The sequence below is a fragment of the Catharus ustulatus genome, chromosome 14, assembly GCF_009819885.2.
Source record: "Catharus ustulatus isolate bCatUst1 chromosome 14, bCatUst1.pri.v2, whole genome shotgun sequence".
NCBI classification, from domain to species: domain Eukaryota; kingdom Metazoa; phylum Chordata; class Aves; order Passeriformes; family Turdidae; genus Catharus; species Catharus ustulatus.
The window spans coordinates 6,969,343-6,976,858 of NC_046234.1; positions in this window are offsets into that span (position 1 = coordinate 6,969,343).

Here is a 7,516-nt window from a genome sequence, read left to right on the forward strand (position 1 = left end):
CATTACAGATCAATAGAAAAGAGCACCTTAAAAATGGGTCTCCAGCTCATGAGCTTTAATTATGAGAAAGGAAAGATTCAGCCATCCTCTCCCTCTCATCAGTGACAGCGACCTTGGAATGTAAGTAGCCACCAGCTAATGGGCTGTGGCATCATTTCTGCAGTCATTAGGGGATTTAAGTTGATTTGCTAAGAAAAGAGAGTTTCTGCAATTGCATCACCAGCCTGTCTTTTGGACCATTTCCATAACTTTTGAACTCTGTGACAAATTTCATCTAATTGAGACAAAAAAAAAAAAAAAAGGCATTCCAAAAATACCAAGCTCCAACAAGTTGAATGCAAAACAAATGTCTGGATTTCTGTTTCTCCAGTAGCATTTGCTGTCAGAACAGCCTTCCCCATCCCAGGACTGGGACAGTGTGCTGGTTTGGGGTGGGATGGAGTTCATTTTCTTGGCAGTGCTAAAATGCAATGGTTTTTATCTATCACAACTCTTAACTGGATTTTTTTTTATAATTTACATATTGAGCCATCTTAAAATGCAGAAGGGGAAGTGATTGTTATCCAGAGAGACCAGCCAGCTGATACACCTACAGGACACCCATCTGAGAGCATTTCCTGAAGCTAAGTCACCCAGGGAGATAACCCAGGCAGCCAAAATGACAGTGCAGGCTCCTACTGATCCCTTCAACCAACACAAGGGGATTTCTCTGGGATTCTGCATCTTCCATCTCTTTGTTTTCCACAAGAAGCATAAGAGACGCTTCTACTTCTTGTCTACACCTGCACCTCTTTTTTCTTTACCTCAGATTTCATCTTGAGATCTCAGACTACATGATTATGCAGTATTAGGCTCCCAACCTTTTAATGGAAACAACAATAGGGGTGAGTGGCGATAAAGGCAGTTCCAGACAGCAAATCCACTCTCTGAGACAAAAGTACTTAAAGCTCTCAGGAGCAAGAGGTGTTTTACAGCTCAGGTGTGTGGCAGATGTGCCTCAGGAAGGATGGCTGGAAGCTGGGATGTGGGTATCAAGGAAAACAGGGAACACAGAGCTGTGCTGACTGTTCAGCCTGGCAGGGACTGCTGGTGTGAGCTGGGTTTGCCTCTCAGTATCACCACTCCAGGGAGGTGCCAGCATCAGGACCTCTTTGCACATGGTGCATCTTCTCTGGGAGCAGGGGAAAGAGAAACCTTTGGCATTTAAAGAGTGTGAATGGGAAAAATGCCAAGGCTGTGGTGACCAGGACCTCCGTGTGTGGTGTGTGCACAGACACCTCTGTGTGCCAGGCAGGGCTGGACTGACGTGCTCCTGTCTCAGCACAGAGAGAGGCAAAGCTCTGCCAGTTCTGAGCTGTGCAAGGTACATGACCTGCAGATGAGTCAATCTAATTTTATCCTGTAGTGAGCACTGGCGCACCTGTATAATGAATAGCACATTATCACATCTTTGCTTGACTATCTCAATATAATATATTAATATAGTCTTCATAGCCTTCGGTTATCATGTTATTTAATCTTTAATCTAATGTATTTGGAGCAACTGGCTAGTGAGATGCAGCCCTCTTTATCCTCCTAAGGACAACAATAGCAGGAATAAATGTTAAACTAAAGGAAGGAATGAAAAAAAAATAAATAGCAGCTCTATTTGTGCTATGTTGAGATGCATTTCTTGGCAGCCCCAGAGATTCAACAGTCTGGTATTTATCACGACAAAACGCAGAGATGTCTAATGATTACATGAAGGGAAATAAAGAGACTGAGCATAAACTGCAGGCTGAGATAAGGGCACAATTTTTACAGCAGGCAGCTGCTAAAACAGGGCTATGTGACACCAGCCCCTGCTGCAGCAGAGGAGGGGACACAGGCCAGGGCAGGGACAGAGGCAGAGCTGCAGCCAGGGATAAATAGGGCAGTTTAATACTGAGAGGCAGAATTAAGAAACCTGCTTAATCACATTATTTCCCACCAGGAGGATTATTTTTAAGGAATGTATCCCTCCTTCATCTCCCATTGGATAACACTGCAAAATTCTGGTGTTGTTTGTGGAGACTATTTAGGATCTTTCTTGCTGAAATGAGCCCCTGGTGTGGTGTTCAGTGGGGGGAACCTGTCCAGCAGTGCCTGGAGTTGTCCCTGGGCCCAGAGGGAGTTAGCATCACCCCTTGGTCTGGATCCTGGGCTTGAAGCTCCTGCTCTGTCCTGGCTCTGCTCCAAGGTGGGTGCTGGCAGGACCCTTGTGATGCTTCCAGTCTCTGCTGGGGTTATGACACCAAGATGATGGAAACCAAGAGCTGAAGTCACTCTACTCTCCTTACTGAATCCAAGAGCTCCCCAGAGCTCCTGATGTGAGTGAAACCATCTCTGCACAGCTCTGGCCAAGGTTGTTTGATGTTAGGGCTGGGATTTCAGAACAGAAAGGTGCAGCTCTCTCAATTATTGCCAAGTGTGTGAAGTGTGCCATCCTACAGGGAACCTGCTGAGGTGGAGACTCGCGTTGGTTAAGGAGAACAGTGGCCAAGCTGGGAGCAATCACCAGTTTAATTTTAGGGCTACAGTTATGAATTAGGTCATGATTCCAGCAGAAAAAAGGAAATGTGCCATTGCCTGAACTGCCCTGGACATCACACAGGCCCCATTCCTGGTAGGAGGATGAAGGATAATGCTGAAATTCTTTATTCTGTACAGAGGGACTGAAGCTCCTGGATTTTAGCAGTTGAATCCCAGTGGTGGAAATCCTTCATTTCCCTGGCATGAGCACAGAGCAAAGTAACATGATCCCTGTGGTTTGGCTGCATTTCATCCTTTTGCAGCATGGCACATCTGATGCAGGACTCGAGGGAATGCTGAACTGCACTCTAAGAACAATTCAATGAAAACACATGGACATGCTGTGTATGATACAGATCTTATGGGTTTTGTAGGGTTAGCATAGGGTTGTACTGTGAATCTCTGCATGAAGAACTCTCCTGATGGATGCTTTCCTCATCCTTTCTGCCCCAAATAAAACCACCAGGTTTTTAGGACCAATTGTCTCCTCTTGTGGAGATGAGGACATTGCCAAGTTCTCCCAACAGCCTCCAAGGATGGAGAGCAGATCCTGTCACTCAACAGTGCCAAAGGCATCAGAAGCAATTAAAGAAAAATAAGAATTGATTTGAAGAATGTAATCATCATTCATCTACCTGGGAAAAAATAGAATTTTATCACTGAAATATTAGAATAGCATTTATACTCTGATAAGTATTGTGGAACTGCAAATGATTCCAGTTTAGATCAATAAAACAATAATGCAGCAAATCAATGCAGGAGGCTAAGGTTGCTCCAAGTGGGCAGGGAGAGACTTTCTGACTTCAGTCTTGGCCCAAAGGAAGAAGCCAGGTATCTCCCATTCCTGCCTTTCCACAGCAATTTTGACTCCCAGCATATCATGCCCAGCTCCTTTTGTACCATTCCTCCTGGTCCTCTAGGATGTTCACCCTTCATGGTTCTCACAGGTCCTGTCCTGTTGAGGCAGATGAGCTCAAATGAGGATGGTGACCTCCAGGTCCAGGAGATAGAAAATCAAAGATGTGTAATGAAACAAGATGTTTTTGAGGGAGAAGCTGAAAATTGCCATAGCCTGTAATTGTCTCTGCTCATGCTTTGGTGGCTGCCCTTGGACAGGCAGTTTTGTCACTCTGCTCAGCTTCTCGTTGCTCTAACAAGGGACAAGGAGCTCCACTGATCTTTGAAAAGCCTTCAGTAAGTGCCACGTTTTTCTTTCATGTTCTGGATGTCCCTGCTACAGCATACATACATCAAACCCTGTCCGTAAAGGAGTAATTAAATGGCACTGCTAAAGGCATGCCATAGGATGGGCCTGATTACAGCTCACCCAGAAATGTCTTCCAAAGTCCCAGGCTCTTTGACGTGATTCTCCCCCCTTTCTCTGAATTTCCTCCAGCATTAATTTCAGCCAGTCCTGGGATTATTTGAAAAAGGGCCTTGGGGGACTTGTTCAAAGGCACTGCCACCACGGAGGACTTTGCTTTCTGAACTGAAGCATTTCACTCCTATCTGTCTGGACATATGAGCTGCTCAGCACTGCTTCATTAGGCAAGTTATTTTTAAATTCCCAGAAAGAGCAAAACATTGAGAGAGGAATTAGCATTTGCTGTTGAAACAGCTGCCAAACAGAACAGGCAGAAGGCACTCCCAGTCCCCCCTGCTATCCCTGGGATTAAGCAGGCACCAGCACCCAGGCACTGGCACGCTCTCAGACTGCAATGAGATGTCAGAAATCACACCCCAAGGTAAGGATTGCTAAGTGACCATCAGAACTCTGTTCTGGATCTAAGTAACAAGGTGACCATCAACACTGAATAAGAAAAAAATCTTGGAAATCTTTCTCTTCGTCCAGCCCCATTCTGTGTTTTCTCACTTTTTCTTTCCTGAATTTTTCACTTAAGGATTTTAACTCCATTCTGGTTTCTCCACACAAATGAATGAAGCAATAAAGCCTTCCCAGAGTCTTTGCTTCCCCTAAACAACAAGACCCAGTGGGCACCTGACACTTTCCAAATGCCAAGGGAATGCAATAAAGCTGATGCTGTTGATTGTATTCTCCCTCTGTAATGGGTTTAAGTTTGCCAGTGGCTGGTGGTGCTCTTACAGGCCAGAGTTAAAGCAAAAGGCTTGGCAATGAATTATCTGAGACACATTTTGGTGGCTGTTTGCAAGCCCTGACTGCCCTGTGGTTGGTGCTGCTGAGGGTAGCCAGGATTCACACTGGTAATGTTAATAATGAAAAATAAAAAGTGTTGAATATGGGAAGGGGGATAGGTGAGGTAAAAATAGCCTTTTCACCTCTGGGAGCACACAGACAGCACAGCCAAGCCAGTGTGCAGGTTCTGCTGTGTGGTTCACCCCTCCCTTTGCCCCTGCCTGCAGCCACAGGGTTTCTGTATTTATCCAGAACAAATCTAGCAGGAGCTGTTCTCATAACCTGCTCCCAATTCCTGTCTAATGAAAGCCGCCGGATTCCTCTGAATTAATGCTTTTTCAAACCAGAGTGTTTCCTTTGGAAAAAAAATTATCTCATGAAGTATTTCCAGTGATTCTTCAGTGACAGGCACTCTGCCACACTCAGCAAACTGCATGTGGATTGTTCCAGTGGACAGCTTTCCCCAGTCCTAAAAATATACTGAGAGTTTTACTGACATCCAGCTACCTAACACCCCTCTGCCAGATAAATTATGGAATCACAGAACAGTTTGGATTTGAAGGGACCTTTAAGATGATCCCATTCCACCCCCTGCCAGGGCACGGACACCTTCCACCATCCCAGGTTGCTTCAAGCCCCATCCAACCTGGCCTTGAACAATTCCAGTGATGGAGCAGCCACAGCCACACAGGCTGTGCCAGGGCCTCCCCATCCTTAAGGGTTAAATCTGTCATGTGCCTACCCTGAGACTGCATTTAAATATCCCTTCACCTTTTATTTCTTAGCAAACTGTTTTCCTTGGGTGCTTTCTCATCAAGGTGTGTTTTCCAGCCCTCAAGGAAGACTTCCTGGAGCCCACACAGAGGTAATAAAACCTCTCTTGTCTTCCTTGGTGCCTCACTTCGTGGTTCCCTGGAAGCATTATCTCCTCTTGGCAGAGCATCTCATTAGAAGCTCATCTTCAGCTGATTATTCCTCTTCTGAGTCACTGCTTTCCATGACTTTGTCACCCACCCCTTAGTCCAGCTGCTACTCTATTCTTAGGCTAACGACTTTACATCTGCTGGCACGAAAAAAACATGTTGTTTATTTAAATTCAGCTCATTAAGTGATCCAGATTAGGTTTGGTATTGGCGACCTGCCCCAACTTCTGTGCAGCTGCAGATCACCAGTAATGATTTGGCATTTTCTCACAGGTCAGTGATCACACATTAAGTGGTGTGGGGTCAAGATCCGCAGGGAGGGAGCTCTGCCGTGTTCAGTGTTCTGCTCACAATTACACTTGGAGACCTATCAGTTACTTTTCAGTCCAATTAATATTTGTCATATTGGCACATCGTTCCTCTTTCTCAATCAAAGTACAGTGAAAGACAAGATCTGGTCTCTTACTGGCTGAAGGTTTCTTCAAACAGCTCTACTACTGTAAACTATGACATTAAGGAAAGGATCTGGTTAACAGGACAAAGCCTACTCTTCCTAATGTTACACTATCTCCTTGAAATTACTTACCAGCTTATTATTTCTTTTTAGTTGCTATTTTTTCTTAGGTATTCTTGATAACAGGATGCCCAGGAATTTCTCCCATTAACCTTTAAGGACACAAATGGCTGAACAGCTCTCCTGTGGCCTCTTCCCTGGCAGCTGTTCCCTGGCAGGGCCCAGCTGCCCTCCCCTGTTTCCATGGGGGCAGAGTCCCTGATACTGCCCAGTGCTGGGCAAACCTTTGGATCTGTGCTGTCAAACCCAGCAGCCTCACACTCTGCCCCACACTCTGTCACCAGGATGTCCCCAAACCCCACCTGCCCATTCTGACATTTCCAGCCATGTCCTGTGAGAGCTCAGGACCTCACAACACCAAGGAGACTCAGTGTGCTGTAAACAGAGGGAAAAGGGGAAAAGCTTCAGGGTTTGAATGCTTAGAATGTTCTCAGCACAGGGGTGGGACTGTCCCTTTTTGGGATTGTCCATGTGGGGACTGTCCATGTGGAGACAGTGGGACTGTCCCTTTGGGACTGTCCATGTGGGGACTGTTCCTTTGGGACTGTCACTTTGGGAACTGACCTTTTGGGGACTGTCCATTTATGACTGTCCTTTTGGGGACTGTCCATTGGAGACTATCTATTTGGGACTGACCCTTTGAGGACTGCCCATTTGGGTACTGCCCCTTTGGGATTGTCCATGTGGGACTGTCCCTCTGGGACTGTCCCCCTCCCTGCAGCCCCTTGCCCCCAGCCCTGTCTCAGTGTCACCAGTGCTGCTGTGCCTGTGCTGCTCCTTGCAGGGGAGGCCATGGAGCAGGGCCTGCGGGACTGCTGCAGATCCATCCGCATCGGGAAAATCCTGATCCAGAGCGACGAGGAGACGCAGCGAGCCAAGGTGTACTACGCCAAGTTCCCCCCTGACATCTACAGGAGGAAAGTGCTGCTCATGTACCCGATCCTGAGTGAGTGGCTGCCACCAGCACGGACAGCCAGACCGCTCTGAACGCTCAGTGCCAGTGATGAGAGAAAATTTCCACATTCAGGGGCTTTGATTGGGTTTTCTGCTGGGTTTGGGTGGCAGAGGAGGGAACTGCTCAGGCTGTGCCAGGACTCAGGTGACAGGGGACAGAAGTGCTCAGGCTGTGCCAGGACACACATTACTCAGCTGCACCAGTGTGAATGCAGAGCAAATCGTTTGGGCATGGCTGCTTTGGGAGAAAGGCTGAGATTAAGACTTGATATAAATTTAATTTTATGAATTTTGCCATGGGAAAAGACTCAAAACAGTGTTTTTCTTATTCTGAGACATTTATAGGTTAATATTCTAAGG